Source organism: Henckelia pumila, chromosome 1 (assembly GCF_033568475.1).
Source record: "Henckelia pumila isolate YLH828 chromosome 1, ASM3356847v2, whole genome shotgun sequence".
Lineage (NCBI taxonomy): Eukaryota > Viridiplantae > Streptophyta > Magnoliopsida > Lamiales > Gesneriaceae > Henckelia > Henckelia pumila.
The window spans coordinates 151,405,828-151,423,275 of record NC_133120.1 but is presented as its reverse complement, the minus strand read 5'-3'; the positions used below and the strand labels follow the sequence as shown (position 1 = coordinate 151,423,275).

Here is a 17,448-nt window from a genome sequence, read left to right as displayed (position 1 = left end):
GCAAAATCATATATACTAAGAATTAATTTACCCACCCACCCACCCAATTTTCCTAGCAAACTGGTAAATGCCTGTACAAGCCATTATCCCTTATATAGTGTAAAGCTCCCAGTTTGGCTGCACTCCACAATCACGGTTAAGAAACCAATGATAATTAATAGAACGAGATGCTATTGAGAAACCAAAAAATGTGTTAATTAATTAATTAATTAATAATGGAACACGAATCCATAATCAACAGATGCATGCAGCCCGGGACTTGATTATTAGCTAATCTACCTAGCTAGCGTACAAAAATAACATAATAAAATAAAATTTCTGCCCAGAACTTATAGGAGTAAAACTTCTGCAAAAAGGCGACCATATTAGTCCACTTTTTCGTCACAGCTGCATGCACAAAATCGACTAAATCCGCTCAAAGCTCTGAAATTTTTTTCGAAAGTTGTCGAGTGTTGCTATTTATTCCAAGGAAAAAGCAGAAACTGCTGAGAGATAAAGGATATCGGAGTACACATCCAGCTGAAATTCACAACAATAAAGAATTAAGAAACAGAAAGGAAGATGAAAAACACTATTAAGGGTGGGAGGACCACGTAATTAAGTTTAAATAGCAAAGAAACCCACTTTTCTCCCCGATGGAGTGTTTTTTTAAGGTAGAATTTCCGCTGATTTAAGTTCGAAAATACCAAGCCCAACCTTGTAAATAAATTCCAATATTTATCACAACACAATAAAAAAGGACAACTTAAACTGAATTACACCCCATTTACAACATATATGACCAACTTAAGATCAAACTCATTCAAACAATCAGAAAGTGTGATTCATTTGACGTGCAATTAAAAGAAGACAACTTTCACTACAATATTCATTTTCATAAACAAATCGTGCCAAAGAGGCCAACATATAACAAACATTTTTCACCAGAAACCGATAGAGTAATCTCTCTTCTATATACTCCAGCTTAGTTATCCGACTCTCAAGTGTAGTGAATAATTATTTTGCGAAAACAAAGTATAAACGATTAATGATATACAACCTACCTTCACCAAGCGTGCCAAGGATCACCCCATCTAACTCTTTCCCTTAGCATTCTGTCAAGATCAGGGTCGTCCCTACAAAAAAGTCAAACCAAGAAATAAGTATAGCACATTAAGAAGTCACGAACAAATCATTTCGTTCTACCCCTGCATGAATGGCTTCCTCGTTTCCTTTTCCCACAGTCCCACCTATGGGGAAAAAAAACCAAAAGGGTATCCATGCATAAAACTTGGAATGTAAGAATACTGAATACAGATGAAGCTACAAAATTAGAACCTCCGTATGAACATCATACTCCGTGGCAGTATCAACGTGTCTGTAACCAGCCTGCAGCCAAAATTAAATCAACTCAACATTAATTCACACTTGCAAAATTAATATATAAAGCTTAGTATAGTAAATATATATCATGATTAGCTCTAGAAAGTACGTACGTAGCTCCACTATGGCTGTGTAAATAGATTGGCGAGGGGATTCAGTTCTCCAAGTGCCGAAGCCTACAGCTGGTATTTTGTTGCCACTCCGCAATTTAAATGATTCGACCTATTCTTCATGAGAAACAAATGTTTCCTATGACATGATGATGAAAAGATTTACAGTACTGATAGTTCTGGTCACTCAATTAATTCATTTTTATAGTAAGGATTTGGGCGGACAAGGTTGGGGAAAAGATATCGAATGGCGGGCACGTTAAGTAATTATGTGTCTGTGCCTTAACGCTTGCACATATTCTGTCAAGATCATGCTTTGTGGACACAAGATCATTGTGAGAACATCACCACCTTTAAAAATTAACTCAAAACTCACATAATATATTATATTTTCTAAATATTCTGCACTGTCCAGTCCTACTAACATCAACATGGGCACCAACAAAAATTTCCAACAACCGAGATAAATTTTACCAGCAGCAGTTAATTATATCCATAAAATCAAGTTGTCCCTAGAATAAAACCATAAAACCGTTAATCAACAAGTTCATAACCAAAGTGCTACATTTTTTTAATCATAATTCACTAAGAAGCTCCACTGAGGATGGACAACACCCCACATCAAACTTTACGGCGAGAACCGCATTCCTACTCGCTAAAACAGTCAAAACAACAAATTTATTTAAACACAAAAAAATAAGATAATCTGCACACTCATATACACGTAATAAATTAACATTATTCATGGCTGACAAAGTTTTTTACCTGCAAACAACAGTGAAAACAACAAAACCACGGGCACCCACACTGAATAAATGCCAATCTACAGTCTACATACATATTAACGAAAAAATTTCAAATATCCCATACAAAATATATGGAAATAAAGTTCAAATATATATATAGACACATATAGACACACAGTAAAAAGAATAAGCAACAAAAATAAAAAGGGTCAAAGATTCACCAGCGCTTCAAGAAGTAAGAGGATCTTTCTGCAAATCTTTGAGCTCCTTCAAGATCCGCTTGGAAACCATCTACCCAAAACTTGTCCGATCTAAGTAAAAAATTACGAAGACAAAAGAGAACCAATATTGACATCTATGGTCGAATAGGGGTGACAGCTTCGAAGCTTCAGGTTGCCACTATTGGCATCAAAATGAAGCTTAGGACGATATCTTACCGAATTCTATCTCCAAACACATATTTTCGACGCGGTGGCAGCGAATCGACGGGAAGTTAAAAACCGTTGTCTTTGACATATAAAAGACAATGGTTTTTTAAAAACCGTTGTCTTCTTTCATTAAAATATGGCCAACAACAACGGTTTTTATTAAAACCGTTGTTAAAAGCCAAAAGACAACAGTTTTTTGAAAAAACCGTTGACTTTTAGGTGTTGTTGATACCAATATTTGTTGTAGTGCATAAAAATATATTAGGCATATACCTAACATCAAATAATTTAAATCATAATTTTATAATACATAAATAAATTTTATAAAACCATTAAAATTATTTAACACAGCACATAAAAGTATTTAATTGAGAATAAAATTTAAATCATAAATAATAAAATACAATAACTTAAAATTAATTTAAAAAATTCCTTTAAAATCAAGAATAGATTTATGGATTTTCTGGTTATTACACTTCTCTACTGTAACTGCGGTGGTGACTCTTTGCCAACCTTACTGTGAGTGTTGGTGATGTAGAATATACCAAGTATGGCCGAGTGTTTGAGAAATGTTGTTTGTGTTCAACCCTGCCACAATCAATGCCCTTTATGACACATCCAATGTAGAGGAAGGGATCCACCCTGACATTCATGAAGTTATTGTTGTTCACAACGGTGGTTTACTCAAAAGTTTCCTGGCCGACTGATGTGTTCATATTTGTCTATGTTTATTTGAGTTAATTCGTTATGATCAGTGAATTTGCAGTGATTAAATTGATTTTATAGTTCCTAATCATGGTTTTTAGTTTGATATAGACAAAGAGAAGAGATTGCGCTAAAGAGGAGAAGCAAATAAAAAAAATCAGAATTTTCTGCCCAACCCACTGGACCCCCCACGGGCACGTGGGTACTCGCATGGGTAGGGCAAGACACTGCACTATTTTCAAAACAAGGAGGCACCCCAGAGATGCAATCACGGCGCCCCAGAGCCGATGGAAATAATAGGGCAGCGCCCCTGCGCTTTTGGGCAAGCTCACCCGCGACGTTGGAAAAAATAATTGGTTCCTATGAGCTGCACTTGTGCGAAAAATATGCATAATTTCGGAAGTTTTAAAATTCTTGATTTTTCGGACTTTATTTGACGGGCTTCAAGGACATATAAAAGGGAATACTTGGACCCTAGTAGAAGCAGGAATAGATGCAATACACGCAACAGACGAGAGACGAGAAAACAGAGCAGAAACGGTGGATCAAGTTGGGCAGCTAGGTTTCTCTCCCTTCGATTCTTAGATTATTTTGTTCATCAATTTTTCTAGAGATTTCATGGCCCTTTGAGGATAAGTTTTTATTCTTTATTGAGGAAGACGACACTTTGAAGTTTTATTTTTCTTGTGAGATTTTGATACGTTCATTGTTTGATTTTTTGTTTGAATATCAAGAGTTGTTTGAATTTTATTATCATTCTTGTGCGTTTTATTATTGGCTTGATCACCTAATAATTTTTCTTACAATCTAAAACTAAATTATATATCAAATCCGTAATTATTTGATCTCTTTAATTTATGAAGCAACTGCGATTGATAATTTATTCTTTTGAATTTATTATTTCGTAGGAACATCGCTTGACTAGATTAAATACAAATGCTTGTGTTTGTGTTGATTAGATTCATCAATCTCACTAGTTTTAATGCTACCTTGGATTTTAACCTTTATCGCTTGTATTTTGGTTGATTCATTGGTAAGAGTTAATGTTAGAACTCTAGCTTCTATTTAACTAAAAATTAAGATGAGATAGAAATTGATATTTCAATGATGAATATTCAAATATAAATTAATTATTTTTAGAGAATCGATGATCGAGTTAATAACTTCAAGGGTGTATTCGACTAATACCAAGGCTTGTTTCATTGATTGTTAGTGAATTTAAAATTCAATCTTGCATGCTAGTTATCGTGAATTTTAGAGTTGATATTTATTTATTTTCGTTTTTAGAAGTAAATTCAACAAAAAAAAACTCCCCTTTGTTTACTTTTGGTATTTTTAATTTATAGCACAATAAATTTCAATCTTCCACGTGGGAATGATCCCTACTCTCGCTACTACATATTTATTTAATGATTTGTGTGGGTTAATTTGGGTGTGACATGATTAAGCGCTACCAACGACTCTCTGCTGCATAGCTCACATCCTTTTACGATGTTCTACACAAGACAGTTGTGCGGAATTGGACATCGTTTACAAACTCCACTGTGGTGACTAAGACACAGGCCTTTGTGTTATTGGTGAAGGTCTGTCTGAGCTGCTTGGGGATTTGAAGATCGCAGTTGTTCTTCTTAAAAGGAAAGAAAGAGTTTGATCTTCCCTGGTCATAGACTGCTGTTGCTCCTAATGTTGTGCCCGATGTTGCCAACTCGGGTGAAAACACTTATTAATTCAAGTCCTCATGGCTCATGCTGTAAAGAAGATTACCAAGAGGACTTGGAGCTTTATTGAGCCTTGTTGGCATCTTGTCGTGAAAGACTTGGCATTTCTGGTCAAAAAGGGTGAGATATTATGCACAAACATCGGAATACCAAATTGAATATGATAGCACTAATGATGAAGAAGAAGTATCCAACCGATAGTTATCAGTTTTAGCTTGATTTTAATTTTTGCTTCTTATCTTGCTTTAGTCAGTTTGGTCCTCATTATATATCTCTTCTTGATCTGATCTTTTTGCTTTAGTTTCATTGCTCTAATCGCTCTGATTTTGTTGACATATATGCTCTGATAAGTTTAACTCGTAAGAGTTCTTCTCTTGTTCATACATGCTCTGATATAGATATAATAGGATCCGCATGTGTTCTGGTTCGTTCAGGGGGAGACGTACTTATTTAGGGAGAGAAATGTTTTAACTCAGGGAGAGTTCTGACTTTAACTTGTATGTGTTGGTTTTTTCCAGAAAGGCAAAAAGAAAGATATTGAAAGTAATATTAATTTCTTGTCGATTTTTTCCCTATGTTTGAAGGATTTATATTTAGAGTTTTGCCTTTCTAGACACTACAAGAAATATATAAATCAACAACAGTAAAAAGACAACAGTTTTATGCCAAAATCGTTGTCTTTTACTTTTTAACAACGGTTTTAACAAAAACCGTTGTCCTTTAGCGCTTTTTTGTTATCAAAGACAACGGTTTTTTCAAAATCATTGTCTTTCAAGGGTATAAGACAACGGTTTTTAAAAACCGTTGTCAATGAGCGGTTTTTTATGGAGCTACAACAACGGTTTTTTAAAACGGTTGTCTAATTTGTACAATGATTTATTGTGTTTAAGACCACGGTTCTAATAATACGTTGTCTATTTGCTTCCTTTTTTTATAATATATATATATATATACTCGTGGAACGAGAGAAGGTCTAGGGAGAGAAGATTCATCTCTTAAGATCCATGCCCTCACCCTTTTCCTTTCCATTGCAGACCCAAATCGGCGCCTTGCAATCTCGATCTAAGCCTCCTGCCGGGAAAATTAGGTTCAGGGTTTTGTTCTCACCCTTCTTCCTCTTCGATTCAGAGCCGAATCGACTCCTTGCAAGCCCGATCTAAGCCTCCTGTCAGAAAATTAGTTGGGGGATTTGTTTCTCGCACTGCAAGATCGATCTAGTCCTTGAATCTCGAGTACTCGGAATGTACGAGGGTTTCTCTTTGCTGCTTCAGATCTCGGAGGCACCTGCCATGACGTTGTAGGTTTTGGCTCTCGATTCCCCCATCATTTTCCAGATCTGGAGCTCCGACCTCGAAGCTCTGAGTACTCGCTCATCATGGCGGCCACTAACGCTCCAATTACCATGAAAGAAGCCCTCGCGGTAATTGTTTTAACTGATTGTTCAAATTATTTAATTTTTTTTTATTGTTTAGCTGTTAATTTTGTAATTTTTATTCGATTTTTTTTTATAATTGGTTGATGCGTGTGCCTATAGTTATCGCGACTTGACGTGAATTGGGCAATTGTGCCTTTTTATTTGTATTGTTTAGTTCTATTGTACATCTGTATATCTTGTTATGATTATGAGTTTTTTTGGTGATTTGAGATTGTGGTTTTTGGATTGGATGTTTAGTGTTTTACGGTACATATTCTAGGATTTTGGCATTAAAAGGTAAATGAATTGTACAGAGCGTTCTAATTAATTTAAGTTCATTGTATGTTTTTTTGCGACGAATCTCAATAAAATAAGATAGATAGTTAAATACATGAAAATACATGGTTATCTATTCTGACCCGAGTTTGCATGGATGAGTTACTGCTGGAGCATTCTTTTGGGTCCTTAGCAACACGGCCTCAAGAATTCTATATGCATATAACACCTTTATATATGAAATTAGGTGGATATTTACTGAAATTGTAATTTTTTTACTTGGATCTATTTTTTAATGCATATCACATTTATATCTGCAGTTGATGGGAAACACCAGATGTTTCGAGTTTTCAGCAAGTGCTAGATGAGGTGACCCGTCAGAAAAATAAACTGGAAGAAGAAGGGAGACTTTACGAAGTCAATTGGACAGCTGACCATCGAGGCAAATCAGGTTTGTTTTTATTGTTTATTTTCTTCCATTGTAAGTTTTATATTTGGATGACTAAATATAAAAAATCCTATATATCAAAAAATCCTTTCACGTTTTTAATGAACCTATATTAGGTTTTTAATGTTCTTGACTTAATATAAAAAATCCTTTAACGTTTTACTTTCTTAAAATTTCTTCTGCTCTATATCAGAATGTTTGTTGTATTTCATTTGAGGTCTATGACAGTGATGTAACCGTTTGGTCTACTCATTGATTTGTTAAGTGTTTGGCTTGAAGCATTAGTGGTTACAAAAGGTCTGGCAGAAATGAATTCGCTTTCTGTTATTGTACCTCTTCAGAGTTTTCTACAACACAATTTTGCAAAGCATTAGTGCACTGAAGATAGCAGAAATTGATAGTCATTTTCTCTGTAGCAAGTAAAGAGGCTCGAGATTACACCTAATAAGTGCGGCCTATATTCAGGTTTTGAAGATGGCACTGTAAAGATTTGGGGCTTGAGGTGTCTGAAGTTTTTATATAATATATGTAACTTTCCATATTCAATATTTTCTCTTTTCCCTGCTCATCATCAAGGAGAGACTGTTGGTCTTGAGCTTTTCAGTTAAGAGTAATTCTCATGGATTTACTTTCATTCTGTAGCATATGGCACCAGGTTGCCAGAGGTTGCATAAGAGCTTTTCAGTTAAGAGTTATTCTCATGGAACATCATCATCTGGAAAGTAATCTGGATGACGCACAACCAATCATGGACCTGGCACACCCGAGTTTCTCGTCGCCTCATCCAATGCAATACAATGATTTCCAGGCAGGGGGCTACAATATTCCTGCAGGTGGACAGCTCCATCATCGTCTGCAAGGTAATCCAGGCTTTTCTTGTTCGAATGATATTATGATTTTTAATTCTAATATCTTATCATTTGCATCAGATAAAGACATTTGAAGAGACAAACACAGAATCTGATTGTGTGAATAAAATTATAGGATTGAAATCCAACTAAAATACGTAATTAGTACATGCATAGTTATTGGCGTCAACATTTGATGCCTTTTTCTATGATTAATTAATTCTATTAATTTGGCTCGGCCATTAAAGGGAATCTCGGAGATCTTGTTGGGTAGTGGTTGGCTAAATTCCAAGCACGACACTTTTAAAGAGATGTGGTCTACTAATTGTTTATTTCCCGTCAAAATCAAATTTTTTTTTGTTTTAGCAAAATCAGTCACTTCTAGTTAGTTCTTATAGGTGCATGATATTACCTCTTCGAAATTTGGTGCAAGAGAATGATACAAGATAAAGATAGGCGTACAGTTAGCATTTGTACACCATAGGACATCTTTGTAGAAGCATCCCCTTAAGTTTTTTTTCATTTTTGGCAAGCAAACATAAGAAATGTTTTCCTCTATGGTTTTCTGATTGGTTTTCTGTCATTCTCATATGACATATCCTAATTAATAGTTCTATTTATATATGTCGTGACTTGGAAAATGCAGTCCTATACGCTGGAATTGGAAGCAAAAGTGGCAAAGTTCCGAGAAATGACCCGGAGTTGCAGAAAAACCAAGTACATCTACTTTGAGTACATTCAAACTATGGCTGTAATTGGTATTGATATATATATATATATATATATATATATATATATATATATATATATATATATATATATATATATATATATATATATATAATCCCATTAGACATGACTTTTTTTATCTTCTCAATTCTCTTCCAGCTTCAAGAAATGGTACCCATTGGTGAGGCCGTATGTAATCAAGAATACGAATCCGAATTTCGATATATTTCCTTCCAAATCAAGCCATCTTAATTATTTATGTGATTTTATGATTTTCAGACTGGAGTTGGTTCCTTCTTCGTGTACCCGGAAGAACTACATAAGCTTCTAGTCTACTTCAAGGATACCTACAACGAGCCAAAAATTAATATTACAGAAAATGGTAATCTTTTGTGGCGGTGATTTCGTATTCGTCTTCATTTTATGAAAATTTCTACGTCGAGAATGTTTTATTTTTACATCTCCTCAAGTCATCTTAGCCTTTTATTGTTGCATGCTGATCATTTTAATATCCATGTAATGACTGGAGATTTAGCACAAAATTTGGAATTTATTAAGCATTAGCGGTAGTGTTTTTAATAATTAAGATTCAAGCGATTGCATCAATCTCCTGATGTGGGCATTTATTTTAGTCATGGACTATCATTTCATTCTCATCCCTTAGCTGTGAAACGAAATAATTTTCGAACTGTTATGTGTACAACCAACCTTTAAGTGATGGAACACGTATATTACTGCGGATCACCTCATTATTCTGTGGGATTGACTTATCAAATTGTTCAAATTGACTGAATAATCTAGTTTCTTGATATGTGTCTGATTATTTCAATGCACTTCACTGTTCTTATCTGTAGGTTCTTTGAGGTTAATTCAAGCTGTAGTTCCTCTCATGGAATCTAGGAAAAAGGGGAAGTAAATTTTGGAAGTGTCACTGTTTTGGCCCTACCACCATGGGGAGGTGCATACACTTCATCAAAAGCTTTCATACATGCACTTTCTGACTCTTTGAGGTGTTCTTAATTTTTTCTCAGTTTTTTTTCACATGATATTGGTTGTCCATTTGAGCTTCTTTGTTCTTGGACCTTCTTTTTCTTGTTTCTCCTGCAATTGAAATTTTTTGTTGCTCTTGAATTGTAAACAATTTAATTCTGCTAGGTTGATTTGATTGTTACCCCTTAGTTTGTTATTTAGTTAATTGGTACATATTAAGTACTTATCCAAGTTAATTCTCTACTGTATTCTGGGATATTGCGAGATGCAAAATATATTTCAAAAAAAATTCTTCTTTACAATGACGTTAATTAGTTTCATTGTTTCTAGATTTTCAATACATATGTGGCTAAGCTGACAATTTTTTTTTTGTCTTTTTCTTGGATTTGTGTTGTTCCAGAGATTGAGAACAAGAGGTTTGAAGGCTGTAATGAGGCAAGACGTCGGATACTTCGATTTGCAGTGTGTATTGAATTAGAATTTTAATTTCGAGTGATTTGTAATACTAAAAAAATTGTATATTAAATTTTATTTATGAAATTTTAAATTTTGGATTATTTATAATATTAGAATTTATATAAAAAAATCTATTTTTTTTTTGTTTTTTATATAGAAAACAACAACGGATATAATCTGTTGTTGTAGGGGTCTAAACTCGTTGTAACTGATGGTGTTGTCAAAGCTGCGCCCCTACGACAACGGATTTATCCGTTGTCGTTCTTCTCAAAGACAACGGATAAAATCCGTTGTCGTTGAAAATCCGTTGTCGTATGTGCGCAGTTTTGACAACACCATCAGTTACAATGGTTTTAGACCCCCTACGACAACGGATAAAATCCGTTCTCTTTTATCGTTTTTCTTGTAGTGAGACTTTATATTTTATAGGTTTAAATATTTCAATAATTACCGAGAATATATAAATTGAATATTTACCTAGATTTATTAATATCTTGATATGATATTTTCGAGCATTATGTTTATCAAATATTATCAAGATATGATTTATTGTGCTTAAAAGTGTTTTTTTCCTAATAGACTTTGTATTCTTATTGTGTAGGACTCTATCTAAGGAATCATTTTCACCCTTGGACTCTAATCTATAAATAAGGATTCCTGCGCACAAACGAACGTGTACTTCAGACAAGAATTCACAGAGCTTTCAGAGAAAAATCACGCATAAGAATTTGAAGATTTCTGAATAAATTTTGTTGTCGTCGTTGCTGCTTTCCGCATTTTGCTGTGCATGTTGGAGATATCGGAGACAACACTTAGTACATAATTTGTTCGAAGATCTTTTCTGTCTCTTCAGTTTTGGCATACTGAGTTGCATCTGATTGTGTTTATTATTCTGGTTATTTAGGATACCATTTGATTTCTGAACTTGATGAAAAATATAGTATTTACTGTTTTTCATAAAAATCACTAGTATTGATTTGTAAAACTGATTTACATTTTTTAATAATTATTTGGCCCTAAGGCATCCGCACAAGTATTAGTTACTTGTTTATTATTATCTCTGGTCTTATTAATTTTATTTTTTATTCATGTTTTATTAATTTCGTTGCATGTTGTCTCTAGTGTTTCCAACACCGTAGACAACATGAACTCTACACGAATTTAAGCTAAACTGCGTTTAAACCTTACAAATTTGATAATCATAGTTTAATAAAGATGTAAAAATTAATTAATTAGTTTAATAATTCTATACACTTGATAATAATTATCTTATGTGAGAGTTGTTAGTAGTGTAATCATCCGTTATGGAAGCTGGAAATATAATTATATATCCTAACATGCATGCTTTTCAAAATTTGTCCAACTGTATTTCACATCAAAGTAATAGCAAAATCAATAAATTTATTTATGTAGTAGAATTAAAGACGAGAATACAAATAAAGGATGTCATTAATTAGTTGAATAATAAAGAATAAAAAAAATAAAAGGAAGCCAAACTAAACAGTACGAAAAATTGAAAACAGCAATAAATCTACATGTTACAGCAAGAAATTAAAAGTTGAAGCTTGATCCAAAGTTCCATTAATCTCAAAATCATCCAACACCTCCTCCACCGACACCGCCACCAAAACCACCTCCACCTCCACCTCCACCTCCACCTCCATCACCCCCTCCACCGCCACCTCCACCACCTCCACCTCCATCACCACCTCCCCAGCCACCAAAACCGGTCCCTCCATCATGATTATGACCACCATTATGAGTATGACCACCATCATGACCACCAACTTCAATATCCCCACCACCGTCTCCATCTTCACCACCACCATCACCACCGCCGCCGCCATCTCCACCTCCACCGCCATCGCCATCACCACCACCACAGTTTTTGCCGGCTTTACAAAGAAGACTAAGAAAAACTGAGATAGCGAAAACAGAGCCAAAAACAACCAACACAATAATAACAACTGAATCCATCTTTTCCAAATATTGTATAAAAATTCTTCCGCTGCAAACCCTTTTATATTAACTTTCTTACTTATGATGATATGGAGAAGAATTTCCTGGAAATATATTCCTTCATCAAGAAAATTCTTATAGTTTTGAAATATCCTTGATTGACTTGCATTGCGTGTGTGGAATTGTTATACTTCGCTGACTTTTCATAATCTTTACTAGATACGTAACCTATAATATTATTATTCTCAATTTATCAAATTGTACATATTTTATTTGCATAAATTTGTTTTGTTTTGTTTTTTGAAAAGTTTGTGTTTCAGAGATGATATCTGTCCATTATATTTAAAATTCCGAACTACCTACTTTGGAATGTGATACCCTTAAAAGTATTAGGGTCTGGGTCGACCCAAACCCGTCAACCTATACCCGAGAAAATTGCCTCTAACTCACTAAACCCTATTATTTGGAAAAGGCCAAACCTGGTGAAGGTCCAAAGTAAAACAAGGGGGTGAGTTTGAAGTTAAAGCCTAGGCTACTGAACCCACTCGGCTGAGCCCTGTATGGGTTGGGAAGAAACCCAACCCGAACCTAGCATGGGAAGTCTCTCTAAAGGCGCAACAATATTGGAGACAGTTGGAAATCTTTAAACAATAAAGGAAGATCCTGATAAAATTGGGATTACGATGAGACTATCAGGTCGGCTCAAAGTTCTAACCGCCATGGTAACTGAGTCTTACTAGTTTCAGTCTCCTACCTCGTACAGAGTTGTACTCCAACGAGAATTCTACGCTTTCGAGGTAACGACCCTTCTGCCTCTATAAATACGAGCTAGGTATCTCTTATGGTTTTACACATTCACTTTTATTCACGTATTCACCCAATTATATTCTCTTGCTCTCTCAATTTTATTACGCTCTTCATCTTCGTAATCTGAGCACTGACATAGGCATCGGAACTCTATTTGTCCGACCCGACCCATTGATAAATTGGAAGATCCGTTCTACTAGATAGAACCCGAGATAAAATTTTTGTTACATCAATTGGCGCCGACGTCTGTGAGAATTTGAAGGAAAAGAGCCAAGATGGTAGGATTTGAAGACCCTAACAATGAAAACGGAGGAAATCCGGCTTTCAACCCATCAGAACTCACTGAGTTAATCATCGCCACCGTGGAACGAGTATTGGCGGAGAGGGATAGAGCAAACCGACCCCCTCCCGGCAAGGAAGCCCAGGTGGAGGAAATCAAAAAGATTAGATAGGAGATGGAACCCTTGAAGAGAAAGAAAAGCAGAGATCCAACAGCATTGATCCGGAACATCCATTTCTCTCTCGAGATAATGGCGGCAAAACCACTCAAAAACTTCAAGTTCCCTCATATAGGGGAATATGATGGAAAGAAAGACCCGGAAGAGAACTTGTCTCGTTTCGAGAATTCTGCTCTGCTACATAGGTATTTTGACCAGATCAAGTGTCGGGTTTTCTCACTACCTTGACAGAGCCAGCCCAACAGTGGTTCAACCTACTCCATCCGGGAGACATTCATGAATTCAAGGATTTCAGAAATGCCTTCCTCCACCACTTTGTAAGTAGTAAAAAACACCCTACCACTACCTTTATTCTCTTTACCATTAAACAACGAGAACAATAGGGCTTACGAGCATACATTCGGAGGTTTAACACCTTTGCCCCTGAGGTGCCAGCCACCACGACCTACCTACTCATCAGTGCCTTTATCGAAGGGCATACTACCGAGGATTTCCTCAAATCACTTATCAAAAAATCATCCGTCACTTATGATGAGCTGTTGGCCCGAACCGAGAAATATGTGAATTTAGAGGAAATACTGGCCTCTTGATTGAGAAAGAAGAAAAACCAACCCAAAAGTCCAAGGAGGGCTAGACTCCCCGTCCTGCCCTAGAGGACTGGGCTACCAACCCGACCAGATCTACTAGGACAATTTGCCGCCTATACCCCTTTGAGGATGAGCAGAGGCTGAGAACTTTAGATCTGTGATGATAGACAGCTCGTGCAACGACCCCCAAGGAGTGAACGCAGACCACAAAGGCCGAAGTTGGACAAGTATTGTCACTTCCACAAAGACTACGGGCACGTTACCAATGAATGTCGATAGCTGGAACAAGAGATAGAAAGGATAATTCAACAAGACTCGAGAATGAATGAAATACTAACATGGAAAGGGGGAGGACACCGACCCCACAAAAGGGATCAGGACAGTTCTGAGCACCCCAATCAAAAGAGGAAGAATGATCCACAACGAGGGAAATTTTCGCGCCAAACCAGAATCAGTTTGGGAACAATCAAGGACCGCCTCCTCCTACGAGAGGAGTCATCAAAATAATCTCTGGAGGACTGACAGATGAGGATTCTAATAGAGCGAGAAAAACAAGCAGTCGCAAACTGAAAAATATGGAGATTGGCAACCAAACAACCCGAAAGGACCCGACCATCTTGTTTGGCCCAGATGGCTTGAAAGGCCTATCGACACTTATAATGACGCACTGGTCATCCAGTCCATGGTGGCCAATTATGATGTGGCCTGGATATTCGTAGATTCGAGAAGTTCAATTAACATAATTTTTCAAGAAACAATGGATAAGATGGATTTGGGAGAATACAAAATGGAGCCGGTAGTAACGACATTGTTTGGGTTTACTGGACATGCGATCCATCCCAAAGGCTTGATAAATCTTCAGCTTACCTTGGGGAAAGCGCTCATGTGGAAGACAAGGTTCGTGAGATTTATTATTGTGGACGCACCTTATGCATACAATGTCATACTAGGAAGACCATCCATGGCCACTTTCATGGTCGTGTCCTTTGCCCTGCATCAGAAAAAAATCCGATGTGAGGCGAGGTCAGTGAAGTACAAGGAGATCAAAAGATTTATCGCAAATTATATGTCGAGGAAGTTTGAATATAATGGAAAGTAGTCAATATTGATCACCATGACCGACCAGGGCTCCGTAGCCGAGAGCATGTGAACGTTGTGGAAGAAAATACTGTAGTCACCATAGACGAGGAAAGTGAGGAAATCCTAACATCTACCCCAACAAGGTCCAACAAAGTGGCTCGGACATTAGGAGAACCCCTTAAAGAACAGATGGTAAAATGTCTGCTAGAGAATAAAGATGTCTTTGCATCGCCCGTGTACAACCTCTTGGGTGTGGGGAAGGAAATAATGGAGTAGAAATTGAACATAATAAGAGAGTGTCATCCCATCATTCAAAAGAAGCGACACTTCGGACCAGAGAATGATGCAATTATGAAAGAGAAAGTGGAAGAGCTGCTGAAGGCTGGACACATTCAAGAAATCCACTTTCCATCCTTGCTGTCAAACGTGGTGCTGGTACCCAAGTCCTCGAGAAAATGACGTATGTGCTTGTATTTCTGAGATTTGAACAAGGCATGTCCCAAGAACTACCATCCCCTACCTTGAATTGATCAGCTCATTGACTCCACCACCAGGCATTAACTTCTATGATTTTTGGATGCCTACCAAGGATATCATAAGATTCCCTTGGCCAAGGAAGACCAAAATAAGGTAAGTTTTGTTACCTCCACAGGGACTTACTGTTATGTGGTAATGTTATTCGGACTTAAAAATACTGGTGCTACCTACCAAAGACTGATGGACAAGGTATTCAAAGAAAAGGTAGGGAAGAACATTAAAGTATATGTGAATGACATCTTGGTTAAGACTCTTAGACCGCCGACCACTTCATAGCCGACCTGAACCAAACATTCTGAACCCTACTAGACTACCGATTGAAATTAAATCCGAACAAGTGTACATTCGGGGTGCAAACACAAAAATTCCTGGGCTACATGGTCACAAAAAGAGGAATTGAGTCCAACTTAGAGAAAGTCCAGGCCATCATCTCAATGGGATCCCCCAGGAATGTTCAAGAAGTGCAAAGATTGTCCGAAAGAATCACCGCACTAGCACGGTTCATAGACAAGTCAGCTGATAGGAGTTTTCCTTTCTTCAAGGAACATCGAAAAAAAAGAATTTTGAATGAGATGAACAGAGTGAGCAAGATTTCCAAGAGCTAAAGGCATACCTGAAGGAACTACCAGTGTTGAACAAGTTAATTTTTTTTTTTGGGGGGAGGGGGGGGGGGGGAGGGTGTGTGGGGGGTTTTGGGAAGAGCTTTTTGTCTACTTGTTTGTCATTCCCCGAGCTGCCACCAGCTCGGTCCTAGTCAGGAAAGAAGGAATTAAATAGAAGTCAGTTTACTTTTTTAGCCATGCCTTGAAAGGGGCGGAGCTCAACTACATGACTCAAGAAAACTTGACCTTAGCCTTGGTCCATATGACTATGAAATTTTTGCCTTCTTATCACATCCCATCACGGTTCAGACTAATAGTGCTTTGGAAAAATTACTGCCAAGCCGTACGCCTTGGGAATTCCTGTTAAATGGATAAATGAACTAAGCGAGTACGACATGAAGTTTGAGCCCTGAAAAACCATAAAAGCTCAAGCCCTAGCTGATTTCTTGGCAGAAACTGTCCAGCAGGAACAAGAAGAGTAGTGGAAAATATTAATTTGTAGATGGGTCATCTTGACAAACAGAAAGCGGATTCGGTCCGGTATTGTGATAATCTCGCCTTTTGGTGAAGAAACAAACATCTCAGTTAGGCTGGATTTTCGAGCATTATATTCAATAATGAGGCCAAAAACGAAGTACTGTTGCTAGGACTCAAGGCTGCTCAGAACCTTGGAGTTGCTCGAGCCATCCTCTATTCAGACTCTCAGCTGCACATACAAAAAAAAACAATGGAAAATTTAATATCAAGAACGAAAATTTGATAAGGTACGCGCGGAATCTTGACAAAGCTAAAGACGGATTCACTTAACTCACTATGGTGCTGATCCCGTGTGCTGATAATGAAAAGGCATATCACCTAGCTCGCGTGGCTAGTTCCATGGGGGGACCTCCCGAGCCCGGACTGAAGGGCCAGGAACTTGTCTCCCAGCTTGACCATTTGGACGACATCATAGCAGAAGTGCTAGAAGGAGACTGGAGATACGGTATACATAAGTTTGTGACCCAGGAAGAACTTCCGAGCGATAACATGAAGGCCCGAGAAGTCAAGAGAAGAGCCTTGCGCTTTGTAATGATTGATTGAATCATTTTCAAGAGATCTTTATTCCGACCCCTTTTGAAATACTTTGGGAGGAGACGAAGCAAATTATGTCTTACTGGAAATTTACGATGGGTGCTGCGAAAATCACTT

At 37.0% G+C, this 17,448-nt stretch overlaps 1 long non-coding RNA gene across 7 annotated transcripts; it reads right to left on the bottom strand.

Moving 5' to 3' along the window:
• Positions 1 to 48: 48 nt before the first annotated feature.
• On the bottom strand, positions 49 to 2,711 carry LOC140875494 (uncharacterized). 7 transcript variants are annotated; one of them, XR_012148483.1, is made up of 7 exons: positions 2,440 to 2,705; positions 2,238 to 2,302; positions 1,476 to 1,611; positions 1,318 to 1,368; positions 1,186 to 1,229; positions 1,044 to 1,115; positions 49 to 519 (listed from the first exon to the last, which is right to left on the bottom strand). It is a non-coding gene; the product is annotated as an uncharacterized lncRNA (long non-coding RNA). The 7 variants fall into 7 exon arrangements; XR_012148481.1 differs by lacking the exon at positions 1,186 to 1,229 and having other exon boundaries at positions 49 to 1,115; positions 2,440 to 2,529; positions 2,656 to 2,711; XR_012148480.1 differs by having other exon boundaries at positions 1,044 to 1,229.
• Between the last annotated feature and the right edge of the window lie 14,737 nt (positions 2,712 to 17,448).